Raw genomic sequence first — 26,586 nt, forward strand, 5'->3', positions numbered from 1 at the left:
CTCCTCCCAATAATTGATTAAACAAAGATGCATAATATCAAGAAAAATATAGAAGACTTTAACAATACTATCACTCCATTTAAACTAACTGACATTTATATGGCACTCCAGTCAAGTATAAAACGCACTTTCTTTTCAAGAACACATAAATGCATTTATATGATATCATATTTTGGGCCATAAAACAAGTCTCAATAAATTTTAAACAATTAAATTCATACAAAGTATGTTCTCTAACCAAAATATGATAAAGTTGAAAACAAACAACAGAAAGATATCTGGAAAATTTTCAAAAAGCGAATGGGTGAAAAGAATAACATTTTTAAAGAAAATTAGAAAGTATCCAGAAAATAACAAAATGAAAATATATCACTTACAAATGTATAGCACTAAAGGTCTATATTAGAACTGAAGAAAGTTCTCAAATCAATAATCCCCATAAGAAACTAGAAAAAGAAGAAAAACTTAAACATCACAATAAGCAGAAAGAAAAAAATAAACAAAGATGAAAGTAGAAATCAATGAAATAGAAAATCAACAGAGAAGATTGATGAAATCAAAATCTAGTTCTCTGAAGAGATCAATAAAATTTATCAATCCCTAGCAAAACTGATCAGGAAAAAAAGAGAGAATTGCCAATATCAGAAATGATAAAAATGATATAATTACAGATTCAATGGATATTAAAAGAATAAAAACAGAATATTATGAACAACTTCATGATATAAATGTTGACAACACAGATGAAATAAACAAATTCCTTAAAAGACACAAACCACCAAAGTTCATTCAAGACAACATAGATATCCTGGAAAACTCTACAGTTATTAAAGAAACTGAACTGATAATTAATAATCTTTTGCCCCCTCCCAAAAAAATGCACAGAGCCAGATGGACTCAAAGGTGAATTGTATCAAATATTTAAATTTGAAATAATACCAATTCTACATGAAGTCTTTCAGAAAACTGAGGAGCAGAAGATACTTCTTATGTCTTTCAGAGGCCAGAATTACTTTGTTACCAAAACCAAGTGAAGACATCAGAAAAGAGAAAACTATGGAGAGTCCTTATGACATTAATAAAATGTAATGTTTTTAGAAAATTGAATTCAATAATATATTTAAGAGATAGTAAGTACATGAAGACCAAGTAGACTTTATCCCAAAACTGTGAAGTTGGTTTAACATTGGAAATTATAATTCCAATTATAATTTAATTGGAATTAATTATATTTAGTTTATGTTTATTATATTTAGTTAATTAATTAATTATATTAGTTAATTATATTTAGTTTATTTAGTTAATGATTAACTAAATAAAAATAACATGACCATCTCAGTAAATGCAGAGAAAGTATTTTACAAAATCCAACATGAATTATTACTTGTAAACGCAAAGAAACATCCAAAAACTTATGCAAAAAAGGAATAGAAGGGAACTTCCTCAAAATCTACAGCTAACATCATACTTAATGGTGAAAGACTGAGTGCTCTTGCCCTAAGCTATGGAACAAAAAAACGGATGTCTGTTTTCAGCACTTCTATTCAAAACTGTACTGGAGATTTTGAACAGTGAATTCAGCCAGGAAAATGGAATCCAGACTTGAAAGGAAGAAGAACAACTTTTTGCGTTGACAAAAGACATCCATGTAGAAAACCCCATGGATTACACAAAAAAAGCAACTGGAACCGGTAAATGAGTTTAACAATGTTTCAGGATGCAAGATCAATGAATAAAAGTGAACTTTATTTCTATATAATAGCAACAATCAGAAAGAGGAATTTCTTAAAAATAACATTTATCATAGCATCCAAAAATATGAAATACCTAAAGAGAAATTTGACAAAAAGTTTGCAAGGCTTGAACACCAAAAACTACAAAATATTACTGACAGACATTTAAAAAGCATAAATAAATGGAGATATAAACCACGTTCATGAATCAGAAAACACAATGCTGTTAAGAAGTCAATTCTCAGCCAGGCATGGTGGCTCATGCCTATAATCCAAGCACTTTGGGAGGCTGAAGTGGCCTGATCATGAGGTCAGGAGTTTGAGACCATCCTAACCAACATGGTGAAATCGTCTCTACTAAAAATACAAAAATTAGTTGGGCATGGTGGCATGTGTCTGTGGTCCCAGCTACTTGGGGGGCTGAAGCGGGAGAATCACTTGAACTTGGGAGGCGGAGGTTGCAGTGAGCCAAGATTACACCACTGCACTCCAGCCCCGGTCACGGAGAGAGACTCCATCTCAAAAAAAAAGAAGTCAATTATTTTCAAATTGATGTAAATGTTCAATCCAATCCCATCAAAACCCTGACAGGCTTCTTTTCCTAGACATTGACTAGCTGATTCTGAAGTTTATAAGGAAAAGCAAAATATCTGGAATAGCCAAAACAACTTTAAAAAGAGGATGAAGTCTAATTTCAATATTGATTATAAAGCTAGAGTAATCAAGATAGTATAGTGTGGGCATAATAGATAGAAAGTTATATAAATGGATAAATTTAGACAAATGGAGAGCACAGGGATAGATACATATATATTGCTAGCTGTCTTTCTACAAAGATTCTAATGCAATTCAATAGGAAAATGAATATTTTTCAACAAATGATGCAGAACAATTTGATAGACATATGCAAAAAAGGACATCAACTCTTACTTCATTGGATATACAAAAATGAATCCAAGTCAGGTATGGTGGCTCATGCCTGTAATCCCAGCACTTTGGAAGGCTGAGGCAGGTGGATTACTTGAGGTCAGGCGTACAAGACCCACTGGCCAACATGGTGAAAGCTCGTCTCTACGAAAAATACAAAAATTAGCTGGGCATGGTGACGCATGCCTATAATCCCAGCTACTTGGGAGCCTGAGGCATGACAACCACTTGAACCCGGGAGATGGAGGTTGCAGTGAGTCAAGACCACGCCACTGCACTGCAGCCTGGGCGACGAGAGCAAGGCTCCATCTCGAAAAAACAAAAACAACAAAAATTAATTCAAACAGATCATAGATATAAATGTAAGAACTAAAACTATAAAACTTTTAGGAGAAATATTAGTGCCCACAGTTTGGGAAAGTTTTCTTAAATGGGTCCAGAAATGCATAAATTATCAATGTAAAACTCAGTAAATTAGATTTCATCACAAATACAAACTTTTATTCTTCCAAGACAAAGTTACAAAAATGTAACTTGATTTTTGTCATGATTTAATGCATGCATACATATGACAAATTTTATCTCATTTTACACTTTAAAGAGTGTGCACCTTGTATACATTGTGCACAGTATACTGCGTGCCAGTTTTTCTGTTAATTATACCTCAGTAAGGTTGTGATAAATGTATATATTTTAAAATATGTACCAAAATACACTACCACCGGTTGTGTACAGACATGCCTTGTGTCTTCTGTCTCACTAACGCTGGGCATTTCTTTATATCGAGCATTTTCCCCAAACTGATAAGCAAATATAAAGCTATCTCATTGTCATTTTAAATTTTTGCTGTGATTAAAAATGAAGTTTAAAATATTCACTTATTTTGGTGTATTTACATTGCTTTTTTATGAATTATATGTATGCTTTGCTCATTTTTATTGGTGTGTTTACATTTTTTCTCATTTATTTCTTTTCATGATAATGCCAGTACATTTTTCCAGACTTTTCCTATGCAAATACACATACTTTCCTTAAACAAAAACAGAATCATACTTTATATTCTATTTTTCAACCTACTTTTTACACTAACATAATGTGACTCTCCACCTAGATAAATGTGCAGCTACATCATAGTTTTAATGGTTATAGCAGCAATTCTTAATGCTGCTTCTTAACTTAAACCATATTTCGGTTTCAGAAAATGGAACGAAGCTCTCCCTCATTTCCAAGGGAGTTAAGAGTAATTTTACAAATCACTTTTTTATTTGCTACAGCATCATAGAAATTATAGTAGATTCTTCTATGAGTGACAACCAATAATCCTCCTCAGCCTGAAAGAGAACTTTATAAAACTGACTTTTGCTAACTTCTTTCATAGCTGTCCTAGAATGGTGCCAATAATAAAATTTTCAGCTATCCACACTTTACTCGACAAATTATGAAGAGACCAATTTGTTCCCATAAGTCTCCACTCCATTAATAGCCGAGATGAGGTGCACTCTGGCAACTAGTGGGCTAGAGTAGAGATGTCTCTTTGTCAAGATCTTAAGAGGAGTAAATCAGCAACCCTTCCTTAGTTCAAAAGGAAATACATTGATCAAAATTAAAAGCTGTTCCTCTTGAAGGTCAGACAAAAAAAAATGAGTAATGTTCTGTGAGAAATACAATTATTATTCAATGCAGTGCAATGCTATGACATTGGGGCTGAGGACTTCAAAGTAGCACAGCTTTGGAATGAAAAGTTATGGTTTACCTAGAAATAGTAATCTATCTTCTTTGCCAGTTACCTTTGAGTGACACTTAATATCCAGGCTCTGTCACCCAATGGTCTGAAAGACCTTCTCAAATTGGGATCAGTAGAACCTTACTTAAAATCATCATTCCATTCCCTTTTGGACTGTGTTTCAAACAACCCAACCATACAAATGAGGAAATATTCAGGCTGAAGGTTAGATTGACTGACTGACCACACTGGCTTGGATTTTTATGTTTGAAACCACTGATGAGAAACAAAGCTTTGTTTTTGAAAAGAAAAAATTCAGGCATTGGGTTGAAGTAACAAGTCTGTAGCAGCCTGAGCATTTCAAGTAGCTTTTTTCTCCAATGATTAGAAAGCCATTGAGCATTCAGCAAACACTGGGGCCACCTCTGTGCCCTACATAATTCTGAGTATTGATAAAAATATGAAATTAAGCACACATGTCCACCCGTCGTCAGCTGAGTGGATTAAGAGGCATGTGTGTGAACAACTCACTCCCTGGCAAGGCTGATGGGGTTGAGTGTGTGAGAAAGCCAGCGTCCACTGTAAGCCTAAGACCGCAGCAGTGGCTGGGACTGACAGGAGATGGGAGGGGCTCTATGCAGGAGACCGCGTTTCAACATGAGAAGAGGAGGAAACGTGACTATTCAAGCCCACCATCTTTCTACCTCTTGATGCATAACACCAATGCTGGAAATAACTATTGTGAGGGATATTTTTAAATCCCAGTGATTCTTAAAACAAATAGAAGAGGGAAAAGTGCATTTCAAGTAGCTAGGCTAACGATCACTTTTTGCATAAAGGTGATAAAAGCAATTACACCTTAACAGAAAAGCTCTCAGTTTGTCTAGAGATGTTTTCTCCCCCGATTTAACACTTTATCAAGCTTCACACAAATATTAGATGTTTCCAATAACTAGAGACTTACAGCTCATTTGAGAGTGAGAGGACTCTTCCACGTGACATGAGCTACCTGAGAGGAAAACGCCTGATGCATGAGGAGCTGGGTGCCCTTCAGAGCAGGTGCCAAGGTGAGTGGGCAGGTAGGAAACAGAGCAGCCCTCCTGGAGGCCCCTCCTTGGATGACAAGGACAGGTGCTTTGCAGAAATCAGAGCCACAGTGGTTGAGACTGAGATGCAAGACTAATAGGCTAAGAGGAACTTAGGTAGACCAGTAAGTGTGACCATCCAACTTGTGTGCCATCAGTGGGTCCAGGAAAGCCTCTCCATTTCCAATACCTTCAGCTAAGGGCGGCAACCCAGAGAAGGATCTGGGCTTAATGAAATAGAGCCCCAACTTGGGAGAGGAGGCTTGATGACCAATATCAAATCCTTTTCTGAAATCTGTGTTTGGAATGAAGGTGGACAGAATGTATGGGAAAGGGATGTTGAAAGGAAGGACAGAAGACAACGGAAAACCTGGCCCACCTACAGTGAAGTTTTTGCTGCTGCTGCTGCTGGAAAGCCTGTGTTCGAGCTTGTGCTGGTTCGTTGGGGTCCTTCCGCAGACGTGGTGATGCCCTGGCCTGATCTTGTAATCCTGGGTTATGCAAAAGGTCTGCTGTCAGGGGCCCTGGGTCTTGAAATATCAGAGAAGGAGAGAGAGCTGGACACCTGTGTACTGGGACAAATATATTAAAATAATTGGAAGACGATAGATGTCATCCCAATAGTATTAACAGAGCAAAGACTAACTGGTATCCCTCAAGGGGGGAAACAAGTGGCACCAAAAATTAAAGATGTAATAGGGAAAAAAACGTGCCTTAAATGAAGGCAGAATCAAATCTACATATGGAAAGAACCTTCCAAGCAGACCATATTATAGGAAATTTGATACAAAATAGGCACAACCAAGATGAATCCTCATAAATTACTGATCACCCAAAAAGTTGAGACAATTCTTAGGCATTTGAAAAGAAGAAACACAAAAACATTTACTTAAAAGGCAGATAAATGAAGCCAGGATCATGTTTCTTTACAGCAATATTAAAATCCAGAAATAAAATGGCACAGCATCTATGAGTTTGAGAAAGGGGAAAAAGTGTAATCCAAAAATCGCAGGCCCAACAAGGTGTGGTTCAGGTATAAAGATGTGAAACATGCACTCACAGACTTGTAAGACCTCGGGAAATATATCTCCCATTCGTCCCTTATGAAGAAAGTTTTGATGACAAAGTCGAGCCATTCAAGAATGAATACAGTTATAGTGAAGGACCTCTAGTGAGCGCTGACTCAGTGTTAGACGGAAATTGTGATGGTTGATTCTATGTGTCAACTCAACTAGGCACAGAGTACCCTGATTAAACATGATTTCTGGGTGTCTGGGAGGCTGTTTCCAGATGTGACTAGCATTTAAATCAGTGTACTCAGTAACACTGACTGTCCTCCCCATTGGGAGTGGGCACCATCCAACCTGCTGAGGGTCTGAATACAACAAAAGGCAGAAGAAGGAGCAACTCACACGTTTTGCTTCCTGCCTGTCCATTTGAGCTGGGACATCTCATCTCATCTTCTGCCCACAGACTGCGATTTACACCATTAGCTCCCTCGGTTCCCGGGCCTTCAGACGGAAACTGAATTACACCACCAGCTTTCCTGAGTCTCCAACTTGCAAAAGGTAAGTCATGGGACATCTGCATCTCCATATCACATAAGCCAATACCTTATCATAAATCTCCATCTCCATCTCTCTCTTTCCATATACATATATATGTGAGGTTTTATACATATATACACACACAGTAAGTTCTCACTTAGCGTTATCCATAGGTTCTTGGAAATTGCAACTTTAAGCAAAACAACATAAGCAGGTCCTAAATATGTCATTTCATTCAACATTATTTTGTTATAACATTGATTAGAAAAAAATTGATTTTATTATACATCATTTCACTTAAAGTCAAAGTATATATCTTCTATAAATATATGATACATATATATCATATATAGAACCCTAATACAAAAGCTAAACAATTTTATATATTTTATATTACCATATTATATATACACACAACTTTGGAGACATGCTATAATAAAGAGGTATGGTTAATGATATCTTTGAATATAGCAACAGTCAAAGGAGACAGGAAAACGCAATTTTACTTGTTTTTTTCCTCTCATACTATTTTTGACTGAGGTGTAAATTACACATAATACATAGATTTCAATCACATATTTTCATTAATTTTGACAAATATATAAACCCATGTAATCACTACCCCAATAAAAAAAATATAGAACATTTCCATCTTCCTGGGGAAGTTCCTTCAAACCTCTTTCAGTCAATTCCCCAGACCCCAGAAGTAGCCATTGCTCTGATTTTCCATCACCTGTTCTAGATCTTTATGTAAACAGCAACAAATGATGTGTTTTGTTTCTTTCCTTCAAGATATTTTTTAAATGCATTCATGCTGTTGCATATGTCAGTAATTTGTTTTTTACTATTGAGTAATATTCTGTGGATATACAACAACGTATTTATACATTCTCCTTTTGTCTCCACCTTTTGCCTCTTAAAAATAAATCTACCATACACATTCTTGTACATTGCCATTCCTCTTGGATAAACACCTAGCAGTGAGCTTGCTGGGATATCATGTAGTTGTACATGTAACATGTAACTCCATAAGGAATAGACTAACAGTTTTCAAAGTGGTTATACCATTTTGCCAGAATGCCAGAGGCTCAACATCCTCTCCAACATCCTTAGACTTTTTCATTTTAACCATGCTAGTGGGTCTAAGTATCTCTTTGTGGTTTTAGTGTGTGTTGCCATTTCTGATGAGTAATAATGCTGAGCTTTTTTTTTTTTTTTTAAACAGAAATGGTCTGTTCAAAACTGTTTTGCAAATACTTTCACCAAACTTACATTTGCCTTTGAATTTTCTGGAGAATCGCTTTGGAAGAGCAGATAGTTTTAATTTTAATGAATTTACCAATTTTTCAATTTATCTATTTTTTTCTCTTTTATAGGTAGTTCTTTTTAATGTCCTTTAAGAAAATTTTGCTTACTGTATGTTCAAGAAGATATTATTCTAAGTTTCCTTCTAGGAGCTTTATAGTTTTACCTTGTACATTTAGTTTTGTACACATCTTGAATAATTTTTTGTGTATAGTATGAGTCAGGATTTGTTTATGGGGAGATTTTATACATGTATACTGAGTTGTCTCAACATTGCTTATTAAAAAGACTTTGTCTTCTCCATCAAAACACATCGACATCATTGTTGAAAGTCAATTGACAATATTTATATGGCTTTATCTTGAGATCTTAAAATCTGTACCACTGATTGATTTGTCTACCCTAAAAATTACCACATAGCTTTGAAAATGTAGTGTTATAAGTCTTGATATCAAGTAGGATAAGTCTCCCAACTTTGTTCAACTTTTTCAAAAAGTTTTAACTATCCTAAGCATCATAGAATGCTTAGAATTTCATATAATTTTATATATTAGCATTTTCATACAATTTTAAAGTCAGCTTGCTAAAATTTTTTTTAAAGCTGGTGTGATTTCGATTGAGACTATGTTGAATCTATACACCAATTTAGGGAGCATGAACATAATAATATTGAATTTGCCAGTGTATTAAAATGGCATATCCCTCCATTTATTCGTTCTTAATTTCTTTGCTCCATATTCTATAGTGGTCACTGTAAAAATCTAGCACATCTTTTACACTTATTCCCATGTATTTTGCTTTTAAATCAATTTTATGTAAATGATATCTTATTTCATCTTATTTTATTGTTTGTTGCTAAAACATAGAAGTACAAGTAAATTTTGCATATTGAACTTGACTCTTGTGGAATTGCTATATTCACCTCTTTGCTCTAGTAGGTTTTTTTCTCCTATAGATTTCTTAGGACTGTTTGTATACATTATCATGTCATATAGAAATTAGTTCTACTTCTTCCTTTTTCATCTTTTCTGTTTTTTTTTTTTCTTACCTTATTATACTGGCTGGGACCTCCCCCATAATGAAATGATGAGGATAGATAGCCTTGTTTCTTGGAGGAAAGCAAGCATTCAGTGTTTTACTGTATGATGTTCAATGTTTAATGTACGATGCCTGCTGTAGGTTTTCATAAATTCCTTTTATCAGACTGACAAAATTGCCTTCAATTTCTAGTTTGTCAACAGTCTTTACTAAGAATGTGTTGATTTTCTGCATCTATTGAGATGATCATGTGGGGTTTTTTACTCTTATGATATGGTAACTGATATTGGTTTTCTAATGTTAAACAAACCTTGCATTCTCGGACCAAACAATTGGTCCTTTTCCTATTTGCTGAACTTGATGATTTTTGTGTCATTGTGTATAGGGATATTGGCCTGTACTTTTCTTACAATGTCCTTATTAGGTTCAGCCCTTTGGATTGTCTTTTTTGTTTTGTTTTGTTTCTATTTTGTTGACTTCTGCTTTTATCTCTTTTACATCTTTCTCCTTAGATTGATGTAAATTAGGTCTCCATTTTCTAGCTTCTTAGATATAACCTTAAATCTTAATATATTTAAACATTTCTTCATTTATAATATAAGCATTTAAAGGTACAAGTTTCCCTTTAAGAACTGGTTTAACAATATTTCACACATTTTGTTAACTTTTATTTTCATTGTTGTTTTGTTTGAAATATTTTCTTATTTCTCTTCTGATTTCTTCTTTGACCCATTGGTTATTTATGAATGTAGTTTTATTTCCAAAAATTAGGGGATTTTCTATATATCTAATTTCAAAACTTTGAAATTTACTGAGTCTTGTTTTACAATTCAGAATATGATCCGGCTTAGCGAATAGTCCACATGCATTTCATTCAAAGAATTTGGAGGGATTTTTCTACAACTCAACTAGGTCAATTTGGATAACATTGTTCTTCAAACATTCTATATCCTTAATGACTTTTTGCCTTTTTTATTCCATCAATGTTGAAGCTATGGATGCTAAAATCCCAATTTATGACTATTGATTTGTCTATTTCTCTGTTTAGTTTTCTCAATTTGGGTTCAGGTATTTTTGTTTTTGATTTACTGGCAGTAACTTGCTTCTTTTACAGCTTTATTGTGGTACAATTAATTTACAATAAACAGGACACATTTAAAGTTTACAATTTGATAACTTTTGACATATGTATGCACATGGGAAATCACCCACAATCAAGATTATGCCCTTTTGTAATCCAAGCTTACCTCACTCTTTCCCCACCTCCAGTAATTCACTGATATTCTGTCACCTTAGTTTTCATTTTCAAGAATTTCATATATATGGAAAAATATAGCATGTTCCCATTCTGTTTGGATTCTTCCACTCTGGAAAATCATTTGGGATTCATCCATGTTGTTGCATGTATTAATAATTTATTCCTTTTGTTATTGAGTATTATTCTACCACATGAGTATATGGCAACTTCTTTAGCTATTCATTTGTTGATGGACATTTGGGTTGTTTCTAGATTTAAGCTATAACAAATAAAGCTGCTATAGACATTTTTGTACAAGTCTGTGTTGATGTGTGCTTTCCTTTCTCTTGGGTAAATATCTAGAAGTGGAATGATTGGGTTGCATGGTAGATGTACATTTAACTTATTTTTAAAACCGCCAATTTTTTCCAAAATGGTTGTATCCTTCCACATTCTTATGAAGCATTATGAGAATTCCAATTGCTCCACATACTTGACAACAATTAGTAGTCAGTCTTTTGTACTTTTAGCCATTGCAACTGGTGTGTCGTGATATGTTATTGTGTTTCTAATGGCATTTCCCTAATAGCTAATAACGGTAACTATATTTTCAGGTATTTTCCTACCATTGATATATCTTCTTTGGTGAAGACTGTGCAAATCTTTTGTCTTTTTTTAAATTGGGTCAATTGTCTTTTTACAACTGAGTGGGAGGAGTTTTCATATAATCTTCATAAGATACATTTTGCAAATATTTTCTTGTAGTCTATGGCATGCCTTTTCTTTTGAAGAATAAAGGTTTTTAATTTCGATAATTTTCTATTTTTATTTATGTTTATAATTTGTTTTCTTTGGTACATACTTAATAAACCTTTGCCAAACCCAAGTATGAAGATTTTCTCCTATGTTATCTGCTAAAAGCTCTGTTGTTTAACCTTGCATTTAGGCCTATCATTCATTTCAAATTTATTTTTGCATATGGTGTGAGGTAAAGATGAAAATTCATTTTTCCGCAAATTGCAATCTCTCTGGCACCATTTATTGGAGAAAAATCTCATTTTCCAACTAAATTGCTTTGAGACCATAGGAAATCAGTTGATCAAAAATATGTGTATCTATTTCTCTACCCTTTCTTCTGTTCCATTTATCTAAGTGTATATTTATGTCAATACTATACTTTCTTGATTATTGTGGCTTTATAATAAACTTGAAATCAAACTTTGTTCCTGTTTTCAATGTTGTTTTGGCTCTTCTAGATTCTAAGCATTTCCATATAAATTTAAAATAAGCTTATTCATATTTAGAAAAAGAAAGCTGCTGGGATTTCTTTGGACTCATGATGAATCTACACATCAATTTGGAGAGAACTGACATCTTACGACTATTGTGTCTTTTGACCCATGAACATAGTTTACATCTCCATTTACTTCTGCCTTCTTTAACACTCTCAGCAATGCTTAGAGTTTTCATAATTTATATTCTTGCTTTGTTTCTAGTCTTAGGAAGAAAGTATTAATTTTTTCAGGATCAAGCATGATTTTGCTGTAGGCTTTTTGCAGATGTACTTTCATTGTTTATCCTTACCTTTTTTTATGTCATTGTTTTCTGTTTTTATCTTCATTATGTCCCTTCTTCTGCTAACTTTAGATTTCATTTGTTCTTTTTTTTCTATATTCTAAAGTAGAAGCATTGATTAGAAGTCAGCAAACTTTTTTCATGAAGATTAAAGGATAATTATTTTAGGTTTTGCTATGCATACAGTTAATCAACTTTATTGTTGTAGCATGAAAGCAGCCATAAGCCATGCACAAACGAATCAACATGGCTGTGTTTCAATCAAACTTTATTTACAGAAACAGGCAGCAGGTTGGATTTGGCTCATCTGTTATAGTTTGATAACCCTGGTTTAGATCACTTATTTGAGGCCTTTCTTTTTTTCTGGTGTAGGCATTTAGTACTATAAATTTTCCTCTAACTATTGCTTTATATGCATTCCACAAATTTTCATATGTCATATTTTCACATTTATTGAGTTCCAAATGTTTTCTAATTTATTTTATTTCTTCTTTGACTGAAGAAATATTTTAACGTATTATCTAGTTTCCAAATATTTGGGGTTTTCCAGATGTCTTGCTGTGATTAATATTTAACTTAAATCCATTCTGATCATAGAACATGCTTGGCATGATTTGAATTCTTTTAAATATATTAAGACTTGTTTTATGGCCCAGAATATAAATGTGTTGAGGTTTGTTTTATGGGCCGGAATATAGTTTTTCTTGGCAAATGTTCCCTGTGCACCTAAAATGAATCTATTCTGCTCCTGTTGAGCGGAGTATTCCATAAATGTCAATTAGGTAGTTGATTGATAGTGTTACTCAATTCCTCTCTATCATTCCTGATTTTATGTCTACTTTTTCTATCAATTATTGACAGAGAGGTGTGAAATCTTAGGCTGTAATGGTAGATTTGTTTGTCTCCTTTTAGCTTTATCAGTTTTTGCTTCATGTATTTTGAAGCTCTATTTTTAGGTGCATAAACATTTTTCGTTGTTATTTTCCATTGATGTGATGACCTCTTTTTCATTAGGAAATGGCCTTCCTCATCCCTGATACTTTGCTTATGTTACTTTTTATCTTACGAAATAGCTATTCCAGCTTTCTTTTGATTGTTGTTAGCATGGAACACCTTTTTTTCCATCTGTGTGCTTTTAATGTACTTGTGAATTTTATTTAAAAAGTATTTTTATAATTCTATTTTATCTCCCATAGTCATAGCTATGGCTTTCTTTTGTGTCTTAGTGGTTCCTTCACATTTCATGATATATATCTTTAATTTATCACAGCCTACCTTCAAGTTATATATTACCACTTTATACATAATGTAAGAACATTTATCCTCCACCTCCTGGGCTTTGTATTATTTTATTTCTATATACAGTATGTTATAAACCCCACAGTGACATTTCATTAAGCTTACCTTAAAAAATCACTTACCTTTTAGAGATTTTTAAAATATGAAAATGTACTTTAATCTTTTCCACATGGTTTTGATTTTCTATACTCTTCATTCCTTTGTGTAGATTCGGATTTGCCATTGGTATCATGTTTCTTCTGCCTGAAGGACTAACTCTTAACCTGCAGCACAGGTCTCTGGTGACAACTTCTTTAAGCTTTTCTATTGCCTGTAAAACTCATTATTTGGACTTCATTTTGGAAACAGATTATCACTGGCAATATAAATCAAAGTTAACTATTTTTTCTTTGATACTTGACAGAATTGATCTTCTGTCTTTCGGATTACATTGTTTCTAGTGAGAAATTTGCTATTATTCTGATTTTTGTTCTCTGTTCACATGTGCTTTGTGTCTCTTACTGTTTTTAAGATATTCCTTACTACTGGTTTTAAACACTTTGATTTTTATTTGCTTTAGTGCAGTTTTCTTCATGTTTCTTTACTTGAAGTTTGTTGAGCTTCTTGAAATTGTGGGCTTAAACTTTTTATCAGATTAGAAAATTTGTGTCCATTACTTCTTCATATAATTTTTCTGACTCCCCACCCTGCTTCTTTTATGGGCTACAATTACATGGAGGAGAGGTTCCTTGAGGTTGTCCCCCATTTCACTGTTGCTCTGTTTCTTTTCAGTTTTTTGTCTTTTTGGGTTTCATTTGTAATGATTTGTATTGCTATGTCTTCAAGTTCAGTAATCTTTTCTTCTGCAATGTCATATCTGCTGTCTTCATCCCACATCTTTTCCATCCAACACCTTTTCCATCTCAAATACTGCATTTTGCCTTCTAGAAGTTCAATTTGAGTCTTTCTAAAATATTTTCTTTGTCTATATTTTCTTGGCCTCAGGGGTCAGAAAACTTATTCTTCAAAGGACCAGATGGTAAACATTTTAGGTTTAAGGAGTTATAAATGTTTTTGTCACATTTTTTACAATATTTTTAAAGTAATCTTTAAAATTTTTAAATAAAAGGAACAACTATTCTTAGCACTCGGACCATATGAAAAGAGACTCCAGGCTGGATTTGACCCACAGACCATTGCTGGAAAACCTTGCTCTCTCTTCTTGAATATAGGAGATACATTTATGACATTTTCAACTCCTTCTATCATCTATCTCATTTTGAGTCTGCTTATACTGATGGATTGACTGATCCCCTCAGTATGGTAATATTTTTCTGATTCTTTGTATACCTGGTAATTTTGGTAATTTTTGATTGAGTTGCAAAAATTGTGAATTTTACCTTAATACCTGATTTTTGTATTTCTTCAAATATTCTTGAGCATTGCATTGGAACCCTGTTAAATTGCTTGAAAACATCTTGATCCTTTCAAGGCTTTCTTTTAAGATTTTTTTTATTGCTTTGTTTTGTTTTTGGCAGAACCAAGGTAGTCTTTAACTGACAGCTGATTCTGGCCCACCACTGAGGCAACAACTGAATACTTTATAAACTGAATAAACTGCACATTTTATCCAGTGCCCTGTGCATTGCAATGTTATTTTTACTCTGGTTGGCAGGAATACAATCTATTCCTGGCCCTGTGTGATCATCAAGAATTGTTTCACCTGCTCTTTTCTGGGCCTTGGAAAGTTTCCTCACAGGCGTGTGTTGATCCTTACTAGGCAGAACCTCTAAGGTGAACCCTCTGGGACTCTCTGGAGCTCTCTCTCCATGCAGCATTCTCCCTGCTGTGCTATTTTCTCCTTTCTGATATTCTGCTCTGAGTATCCTAGCTGTCCCAGCCTCCCCAGATTCTCAATTCTATCTCCTCAACTCAGGGAGACTCCCAGGATCTGAGTGATCCCCTTCTCCTCCTAGAAGGTCTCTTGGGGCAGTTCAAGGGCAATCATACTGCTCCCTTCATTGTTGTGCTTCACTCGGGAACCCGAGCGCACTCCAGCAATGCCTGTTGTCCAATGACTGAAAACTGTAATTTCATTTAATTTTTTTTCTCATTTTTTTGAAGGAGGAAGGTAAATCTGGCCCCTGTTACTCCATCCTGCTCAGTGGTGAAGTCCCACTTTGCGGATTTTGAAGCTCCAGCATTGGCTTCATTCTAGAATCACCTGGAAGAACTGACTTGACTTTATTTCAAACTTTTCTCTGCTACTTTTTATGCATGTATCACCTTGATATTTCTTCTAAAACTTAGTAAGGATTGCCTGGCTGGTGGTATTGTGAGTCATTTTAATTTTCTTCTTTATGCTCTCAGCATTATTTTTCTTTTTTTTTTTTTTTTTTTTTTTTTTTTTGTCTCAGTTTTTTTTTTTTTTTTTTTTTTTTTTTTTTTTTTTTTTGAGACAGAGTCTTTCTCTGTCACCGAGGCTGGAGTGCAATGGTGTGATCTCAGCTCACTGCAAACTCCACCTCCCGAGTTCAAGCAATTCTCCTGCCTCAGCCTTTTGAGTAGCTGGGATTAGAGGTGTGCACCACCACATGCGACCAATTTTTGTATTTTTAGTAGAGACGGGGTTTCACTATGTTGGTCAGGCTGGTCTCAAACTCCTGACCTCACGATCCACACCCCCACCTTTGGCCTCCCAAAGTGCTGGGATTACAGGCATGAGTCACCGCACCCGGCCAGAATTTCTTTTTCATTAATGACTGCTACTATTATACAAATTAAGATGTGAGCACTCTCATTGATAGTTATGTTAAACAATGCAAAATCATTCTGTCATTCCAAAATATGAACAAAATACAAATAGATTATGGAGTAGAATGCAAGGCCATAAATTGTATCCTGCTGCTGGCTACTTCTGACTCTACCCTTACCTCCTGGAAGCACACCCTTTCCTTTGTCATCAGAGGTGCATTAGCTGAAAAACTCAAGGTGAAGTGTCTCTGCTCCTCCAGAGTGGTCTCCTATTCTCACCTGGAAATATGCGTCACTCTGCCTGTGCACAGAGACCTGTGAACTCCATAGTCTCATCTGGGAAGACCTGCTCCAGTCCTTCAGTGCCTTCTTCATGTGTGCAGGCACTGCTGTCCAGGAGCTGACCACAGTAGAGTCCTCAGTCAGTGTTTGGGGACTTGACTCATACTCTCAATCTCCAAGAGCCATTCCCCTACTTGGATTTGACTTTCTTCCATAAAGAAGCACAGCCTGACTCCCACACTCTGCATATGGTTATAATTCCAGCCTCAGTCACTGTTCTTGGGAACAGGTGTCATTTCACTGTTTTCCCTCCAGTTGTTTGAAGAGCCTGCCCATTCTGACAAGCATGTAGATGTTTTGTCTGGACATTTTCATACTTAGATATCAGAACTGTAGGATCATCTTGTTTTTCTACATCATATTTAACCTGACTCTGGGCCTCAACTAACCAGGATGTTGGATAAATTCAGTCTCTGTCATTTTAAGAGATGGTTGGATGTAAATGTTTGGGACTTCCGCTGTGTGCCTGCAAAATGGTGAATGATATGTTGATCTATGATTCTGGTCCTTACCATTCTCAATTGCTACCATACCTGTGAGCTCAGAGCTACTCCTTACTGTGCTGTTCTTAAATGAAGGCAGGCCAGGCCATGACACTGTTGCCTCTGGTATCACTATTGCTCTGTACTCGCCCCTCTATGGAGCATGAATATGATCAGCTTCTACAATTTTCACAGATGACAAAACCCCAGGCCCCTTTCCAGTCTCCCTTCTCCAATTCTGTCTCCTCCACCTCTTGAATACTGGCTTCACTCCTAGCACCAACAATCTGAAACATACGTTTTTTACTTATCCCTGAGAATGGATAGATAGGGGAAGTGAATGCATTCATTTAAGTCCTTGAGAAGCAGACATTAAAACAAGGTGAGATATGCAAGAGAGTTGTTGGAGGAGGGGGCAGGAGAAGAGGAGGAAGTGTTCAGCCGATGACTTAGATCTGACACCACTGAAAGGAGAGAAAGAAAGAAGAAGGATTCAAACCAGAAGAGGCTTGGAATGCAGCACCATCTCAATAGTTTAGCAAGACCACTGGAAGGACTGAGGCCAAAGTCACCTATCAGAGACATCCTGCATCTTATGGGGATGGACCTGCCTTGGTACCAGGGCCGTGCTCAGGCATTAGCTGGGAGCAGCCATCAGGAAGTGTAACCTTAGCATCAATGCAGTAGGGAATCTCTTAAGGTCATTGGAATCAAATTCCAAACTGTCCATAGCCTCTGACTTATATTTCCTGTTGGTAAAGGAAGTGTATGGGAAAAGCAGCTGTTGGTTTACAGCTGCTGCAATCACCAAGAAGTGAATCTTGCTGCTTTCACCATGCGTCATCAGTGCCAACAGCACCACACATCACACTGACCATTTCTGCCCTCCATAGGAATGACATCTGTCAAACAATACTTGACAGACATACTTTGCTTTTTTCAAACAATATGAGCCACAGAAAACTAAACCTGCTCCAATAACGTAGTTAAGTGTTATTATCAAAGCCACTAAATGTACTTCTTGGCACATTATCAGCAGAATGTGGCGGCAGTAGTGTCTGCTATTATGAGCATCATAGCTATGAATTTCTTGACTGTTGGCCAATTGTAAGAGCCACTGGAGCATTACAAGATGCAACCAGTATAGTGGTAGCTGGGTACAAGTTCTATGCTTACTTAGATGGAAATCTAAGTTGGGTGATGGGTCTTTGAAGGTGCTATGGTCTGAATGTTTCTCTTCTCTAAAAAGTCTTATGCTGAATCCTAATCCTCAAAGTGATGGTACTTTCATGAACCAGATTAGTGCTCTTATAAAAGAGACTCCAGAGAGCTACCTAACCCCTTCCACCATGTGAGGATGCAGCAAGAAGGCAACGTCTGTGAAGCAGAGTGGGCCCTCCCCAGACACTGAACCTCTGGCACCTTGATCTTGTATTTCCCAAACTATAAATGTAAGAAATAAATTTCTGGGCCGGGCGCAGTGACTCAAGCCTGTAATCCCAGCACTTTGGGAGGCGGAGACGGGCAGATCACGAGGTCAGGAGATCGAGACCAGACTGGCTAACACGGTGAAACCCCGTCTCTACCAAAAAAATACAAAAAACTAGCCGGGCAAGGTGGCGGGCGCCTGTAGTCTCAGCTACTCGGGAGGCTGAGGCAGGAGAATGGCGTAGACCCCGGAGGCGGAGCTTGCAGTGAGCTGAGATGCGGCCACTGCACTCCAGCCTGGGCAACAGAGCAAGACTCCGTCTCAAAAAAAAAAAAAAAAAAGAAAGAAAAAAAAGAAATAAATTTCTGGGTGTTTTTGTTTTTGTTTTGTTTTTGAGATGGAGTCTCACTCTGTCACCCAGTCTAGAGGGCAGTAGCATGATCTCAGCTCACTACAACCTCCACCTCCCAGGTTCAAGTGATTCTCCTGCCCCAGTCTCCCGAGTAGCTGGGATTACAGGTGTGCATCACCATGCCTGGTTAATTTTTGTATTTTTAGTAGAGATGTGTTTTCACTGGCCAGGCTGGTCTCAAACTCCTGTCCTCAAGTGATCTGCCCACCTCGGCCTTTCAAAGTGCTGGGATTACAAGTGTGAGCCACCATGCCCAGCCCTGTCATTTCTAAGTCACCCAGTTTATAGTATTTTTGTTATAACAACCACAGTGAGTAAGACAAAAGGTAAAGCAGATTCAGCCTAATGGACCTTTTTGTCTGCCCTGAGAATTCATGAGGCCACAGTGGCAGAGGCTTAGCCAGCCAGATCACAGGCAGCCTTGCACAACCTCTTCAGAAGTAATTTCTTCGTACCCTCCAGCAAATCTCCTAGAGACCCATACCTCCCTGTGTAAACTGAGGTAGAGGAGTCAAGCCAAACCCAACACCACTCTCTCTATACTCCTCCCCTTCATGTGTAAGCTATTGGGCCACATCGCTTGTTTCTGATGTGACCTGCAATAAACATCACTGAAGAATGGATGGGTCTTTGTTTCTGGTAACAAACTGCTCCTTGGCCATTCAAATGCCTCAGGGACAGCTTCCCCCTTTGAAGCCTCTCTGGTCCTCCAGTGCATCTGTGGCCTGCAGCTGGGCCCTGCCTAGGTGAAGGGTGGGGCAGAATAGTCTAAGCAGGGCAGTATAGCTGGAGTGGGGCAGTACTGCCTGAGTGGAGCAGCCCACACGGATTAGCCCAGGGATCTGACCGCCTGCTGGCAGAGGCCAGAGTGCAGAAGTGATTAATTCCTGGAGATACTTGTCAGTGGTATACCTGGGAGCCACTTTAACTTGCAGAACTGGCAACAGGCTCTCTTTAAGACTATTTTTCCTACTTACTTAATTAGTTCATTTATTCATCATATTCCTGCTGAGGTCCTGCTCCGTGTCAAACCCACCACTAGGCACCTGGAATACAAGGACAAACAGAAGCTGCTGAAATTGTTGAAGGGAGGAGCCTGGTCTTGGATTTGGGTCATAGAAGTGGAAAAGAAGGAACCTGGCCCCATTCCCTAGACCCCTGTCCACCAAGAAAAATAACTAAATAATAAAAGGAAGAAAAAGAAGAAACATGGGTGGATTTGAGAGCTATGTAAGAGGACTAAAACTCAGCTATTTTTAGCACATACTATATGGCCAGGCAGGACCAGCTACCTGATAGGCAGGGCTCATTGCAACATGAAAATGTGAGAACAGTTGTTCCAAAAGCAGGAAAAGCTTTTTCCTTCCTTCCTCAGTCTCTCCATCTCTCTGGACTGCAGCACAATTCGAGAAAGATTCAGCAAGGCTAATGGAAGTCCTCAAGCCAATGTCAAGCAAAGGAAGAAACCTGAATCTTACTGGAATGGGCTTGCCTTAGGGATACTCACTGGGTGAGGCACAGACCCTCACAAGTGCCTGGGTTCCCGTCCTATGACTCAGAGCTACGCCCTCACCCAGGTCTCTGCTGGACACAGAAAGCACCAGAAGTTGCTGAGCCAAGAGAGGCAACCGAGCACCTGAGAATCCATTCTAGAGATGTGGTGGATGGGCGGGACCCCCAGTGTTTGTGCCACTCACAACGGACTTCGGTTACAAAACATGTTCAAAGATAGTATTATGGGCTGGGTGCCGTGGATCACACCTGTAATCCCAGCACTTTCAGAGGCTGATGCAGGCAGATCACCTGAGGTCAGGAGTTCAAGACCAGTCTGGCCAACGTCGCAAAACCCCATCTCTACTAAAAATACAAAAATTAGCCAGGCATGGTGCCACACACCTATAGTCCCAGCTACTTGGGAGGCTGAGGCAGGAGAATCACTTGAACCCAGGAGGCGGAGGTTGCAGTGAGCCGAGATGGCACCACTGCACTCCAGCCTAGGTGACAGAGACTCCATGTCATATATATATACACACACACACACACACTCTCTCTCTCTCTATGTATATATACATATGTATTATATCTATTATATAATTAATATATTATATATATAATGTATATTATATATACATATATAATGTAATACATATATATTTTAGAGAGAGAGAGAGATGTGGTAGATGGGTGGAACCCCAAGTGCTTGTGCCACTCACATCGTACTTCAGTTACAAAACATGTTCAAAGATAGTATTATGGGCTGGGCACTGTGGCTCACACCTGTAATCCCAGCACTTTCAGAGTAAGTTTCATCAGGAAACTAGGGGGATACTCTTGGGACTTAGGGGAGGGTGGATAGAGAGAGTGAGATCTACCTGAGGTATAAACTCTAAGTAGTTGCTGGGAGGAAGAGGAAGTGGAGCAGAGGAACCTTCCAGCAGAAGGAACAGCATCTGCCAAGGTTCTGTCTGAAGGTGAGGCAGGAGAAAGCAGGGTACAGCTGGGAAACTGCAGCTTCTCTAGCTCAGAGTAATTGAAGTGAAAGCAGGGAGTGGGCAGAAACCAGACTGGACACAGGTAAAAGGGCCATGCAAGGATTTTTTTATTATTATTATTTATTTATCCTAAAAGCAAGGGGGGAAGTCCTAAGATGTTTCAAGCTGGGAAGTGAGATGATCAGGAAATTTCACTATGGGAAGGTCACCTTGTCACACTTGCAGAAGTTGGATTGAAGTTGGGCAAGACTGGAGGCAAGGAAGCCAGTAGGGAAACTGGTACCATCGTCCTAGCTTGGTGGCCTGTGGGATTGGAGAGATATTAAGAGGGCAAAACTGCAGGATGTGGTAGACAACTGAACATGACAGGTGAAACAGAGGAGGGGGTCATAGAGGATGCTCCTGTCTCTCCTCATAAACTGTGTGGATAGTGGTGTCAATTCCCTGAGTGAGGCACTGTGGGGAGAGGAGCGGATTGAGGGGAAGGAGGAGAAGAGCTCAGCTTTTCCATCCACTCCTGGAGCTGCTCAGGGAGGCATCCAGATGGGAATGTTTGGCAGACACTGGGATGCAGGGCTCTAGTGTCAGGTGAGGATTCCTGGCTTAGGTGAGGCGCTGAGAATTTTCAGCATTCCCCTGGTAATTGTTATGAGTTGAACTGTGTCCCCCAAAAAGATGTCGACATTCTCACCGCCAGTACCTGTGAACGTGACTTCTTTTGGAAATAGAGTCTTTGCAGATGATGGAGTTAAGATGAGGTTAAGGTAGGCCCTAACCCAATAGGACCATGTTCTTGAGAAAGAATAAATGTGGATGCAAAGGCAAAAATGCATGCAGGGGAGAACGGCATGTGACGATGAGGGCAGAGGTTGGGGTGATGCCTCTACAAGTCAAGGAGTGGCAAAGTTGCCAGAAAACTACCGGAAGCTAGAAGAGCCCCAGAAATTAACACAGCAATGAAACGACAAGAGGGCAGGAGGTCCTTCCAACCATTCAAATGCCCAATGAGGGAGCAGCAGCCTCTCTGATAAGGAAGTACCATCACCCACCCTTCCAAGCAGATGCTGGGATCGCCAAGCTAAAGGGAGACTGGGTCACAAAAATTCCTTCACTTAAGCCTCTGAGTCGTCAGTCTCCTCCGTCATTTCATACTTATTTTCCTTTTCACATCATAACAAAGTTCACTTTAACTTTGGAGTCAGACACTGTAGTGCTAAAGCACCATAACTACAGTTTCTAGAAGATTACATCCTATCTCATGCTACCTGCTGGGGCTTTTCATCCCCTTGGGGATCTCACCCTTCTCTTGGCAGTTTCCCATCTTCTTTTACCCCAAAACCCTGATCTTCCATCTGCTATCTCACTTCCCCCTAGCCTGCCTGCCCTCCCTCCTGCCTGCCCTGCTAATTCCCATCATATATCTCTGTGACTGATGAATAGGAAGTTAATCAGAGTGCAGTCAGCTGTACCTTCGAATCATAGACTCATTTTGAGGTGTCTTAATTGAACCGTCTCCCTGGGAAAGATGAACTGTAGATAACAATCAGGAAGGCTTGTGCAAAGGGTAAAGAGATGAGCCTTCTAAAAAGAATATATGTCAAAGTCAGATGACAGGAAACTTAGGTTCACCAAAATCATTCAATCAACCAGTTATTCACTCAACAAATGTTTACTGTGAGCCCCAGACCAGGTTAGGAGCTGGAGGGTATATCTCCAGGAATGTGGGTCCGTGGCTGTCACGCCCTCAAGCTATTTTCTCTGCCTCTGCAGGAAGAAAGCTGAAGGCCATTCAGGGAAGGATGCAGCTGGAGTGGGCTTCCTTGTGACACCAAAGAAAGAGATGACAGGTTGAGAAAGTGGCCCGAGTGTGAAAACTCTCTCAGCACTGGCTAGCTTCACCTGCCAGAAAGAAGCAAAGGAGATTGCCACAGACACCAGTGAGTTCTTTTCAAAACTGTTTCTCTTTTTTGCCAGATAGAGCTGTCAGGTCACATTTCCCACTCTTCTTGCAGTTGCTTGTATGCATGTTCTGGCCAATGGGAATATGGGCAGGATGGATGGGTGCTCCTCCAGGCCCAACCCACAGAGCCAAGCCTCCCACACAATCTTCCACCTCCATTTGCCCAGGCTGTAGGCAGGGTCACAGAGAAGACTGGGGAGGACCCCAAGGCCCTTGGAGGTGGAAGAGCCACCAGAAGGAAGTATCCTTTAGAGTAGAGCCCCACCCTCCCAGCCACTGGCCACCCAACATTGGATGTGAGATGCTAAGCCTTTGAGATTTGGGGGCTGTATTCCAATAGTTCATCTTCCCTAATTAACACAGAGAGTGAAGGGTGGGCTTCACCCCTGCTCTCCATTCCCTGCATCTAAAACTCAGTTTCATTGGTGCCAGGTACATTCAGGCCAAACGTCCCCAAATGAGGGCACAGCTGAAGGGCATGACCCACTCAGAGAGGGCTTTGAAAAGCAGTCTCTTCCTCATTGGCAGAAGCTGTGTCCAGGTGAAGCCAAGCTCTGAGGTGCAAATTTTATTCCCAAATATTTCAAAGAGAAAATGAGCCCATTCCACCTCACTGCTAGAGGAAAGTTAAAAGCAGGGTCTGTAGGCACTGAAGCCTTCTTAGACCCGCTAGGACTCCTGCTCAGGAGTCTCTGGTCATTCAAAATCAGATAAGGACAGAGGCCAAATTCAACTAAAGGTAAATTCCAGCCAGTGTCGATGCTCAGGAAGACTAATTAGCAAAGGCAATCAGGTCCTGTTTATCGTGGAAAAATCACTGGCCCCCTTCAGCAAGTCCATGTATCACCATTCTAGATGTCAGTCCCAGAGAGTGCTAATTTAGCTTGGGCCCCTGCTATGCAATGCAACCCAGCTGATATTCAAACATGCATAAACATCGTCATTTGCTAATAGCGGCTAATGGCTTTAATCATAGAATAAAACAAATCAATAATTAACCTTAGCAAGTAGAAGTGCAACTAGGATTCAAAAATAATGAATTCGTTAATGGTTCTTGCTGCCATTAGTGCAAATATGTCAAGGTAAATATGCAGAAATGTGCCCATTTGCAAGGAGCTAATCTGTTCATAAATGATCAGATTATGACTTAAATTGGACCATGTCTTGAAGGAGGGTAATAGGTAACACATCCACCAAGTTATCTCTAATGTATTAAGATACCTATAAGCGACTGGGCGTGGTGACTCACGCCTGTAATCTAAGCACTTTGGGAGGCCGAGGCAGGTGGATCACAAGGTCAGGAGATTGAGACCATCCTGACTAATCCAGTAACCCTGTCTCTACTAAAAATACAAAAAATTAGCCAGGCGTGGTGGCGGGCACCTGTCGTTCCAGCTACTCGGGAGGCCAAGGCAGGAGAATGGCATGAACCCGGGAGGCGGAGCTTGCAGGGAGCTGAGATCGCGCCACTGCATGCCAGCCTGGGTGACAGAGCCAGACTCCATCTCAAAAAAAGAAAGAAAGAAAAAGAAAACTATAAGCTTACACATGAAACCATTTATTTACCACCCTTATCCCTATGATGTGTACTGGGTCTATGCCAGAAGAAAGTGGCAGAGAATGTAGGAGTGGCCCCTCAGCTTCAGGAGACCAGGTGCCAGCAGATAACAGAATTACAGCAACATGGCAATGGCTCCGACAGAGCGGTGCTTTAAGGCTGAGCCATACACAGGCAGAGGCACAATGACCTGCCTGGGAAGGCCTAGAAAAAGTCATGCTTCTGACAAAGGAGGTGACAATTGAATTAGGTCTTAGGATGGGTAGAAGTTGCCAGATAGACAAAGAAAGAAAGGCCAAAAATACAAAAATTAAGAAAAAGAACCTGACGTGTCCAATGCATTCAAGTATATCCATGTGGCTGCAAAGCCAGGAGCTCTTGGGCACAGGGGGCGACAGGCTGGTGAGTCAGAGTGAGCCCAGGCGCAGAAGGCCTTGGGCATTTTGCTGAGGTTCTTTGTTTTGTTTTGTTTTGTTTTGGTTTTGGTTTTCTAGCAGACAACGAAAGCCACTGAAAGACTGACCCATGATTAACTAGAAATAAGATATGGCCAGGCGCGGTGGCTCACGCCTGTAATCCCAGCACTTTGGGAGGCCAAGGCAGGCAGATCACGCGGTCAGGAGATCAAGACCAGTCTGGCTAACATGGTGAAACCTCATCTCTACTAAAAATACTAAAAATTAGCAGGGTGTGGTGGTGCGCACCTGTAGTCCCAACTACTCAGGAGGCTGAGGCAGGAGAACTACTTGAACCCGGGAGGCAGAGGTTGCAGTGAGCTGAGATCATGCCAGTCTGCACTCCAGACTGGGTGACAGAGCAAGACTCCATCTCAAAAAACTAAAAAAATAAACAGAAATAAGACATAACAGCACTGAGAATTTTGTTTGTATGCCTTTATAGCTGGTAGAAGTAGGCCTTTCTTTGAAGAAATGTATATTTATCTTGTTTGTCTCAAATCATAAGCAATTACCCTGGAGGCTCAAGTGATGGAATAATTTTCAGGATTTGGGGGGTATGGAGCTGGACAACTTCTGATAAATGCAGAGGTTTTTCACCCAAAGGCCAGCCTGTATTTGGATCATATTCAGTTTTATTTACAGGTGAATATGATTTGTTTGGTGATGTTTGTTTTTCATCTAAAATTTGAATAAGTACGAGGTTTATTTAGATGCGGTGGCAGAGTCTCTCTCCTGTTTATGAAGAGTGATATGGCAGATGTCTTTGGTTATCAGTGGCCAAAACCCTCTTCCTTCAGGCTGAGAGAGCCTTGATTTTGTTCCAGTGTCCATTCCTCTTCCTCCTGACTTGAGTAAATTCTGATTGGTAAAATCTAACATGGAGGTTGCATTCTCCTTGCTGGTGATTGGTTTAGGCACAGTCCTGTGGCTAAACTCTGACCAACAGTATGTCAGATGAGATCTGTTGGGGCTGCAGGGTAAAGTTTCTCTTTCTGATAAAAACGAGCACACGTTCTTGTATTCTGTCTCAGGAACTGTCAGGAGGCTATCATGGGAGGACAGCCTGAAGACAGCCAGTTCCTAGGAACAGAGCCTGGGTCCTCCATCATGCAGTTGAGTCCTGGTCACTAACGTGGAGTGACCCTATGTTCAGGCTTCTTATCTGAGAGAGTAAATCCCTTCTTGTTCAAGGCAGTTGACTCAGATTTCTCCTGTTTGGCCCAGGACATCCTCACTATCTCAGGGGGGGCC

Source organism: Theropithecus gelada, chromosome 13 (genome assembly GCF_003255815.1).
Source record: "Theropithecus gelada isolate Dixy chromosome 13, Tgel_1.0, whole genome shotgun sequence".
NCBI lineage: Eukaryota > Metazoa > Chordata > Mammalia > Primates > Cercopithecidae > Theropithecus > Theropithecus gelada.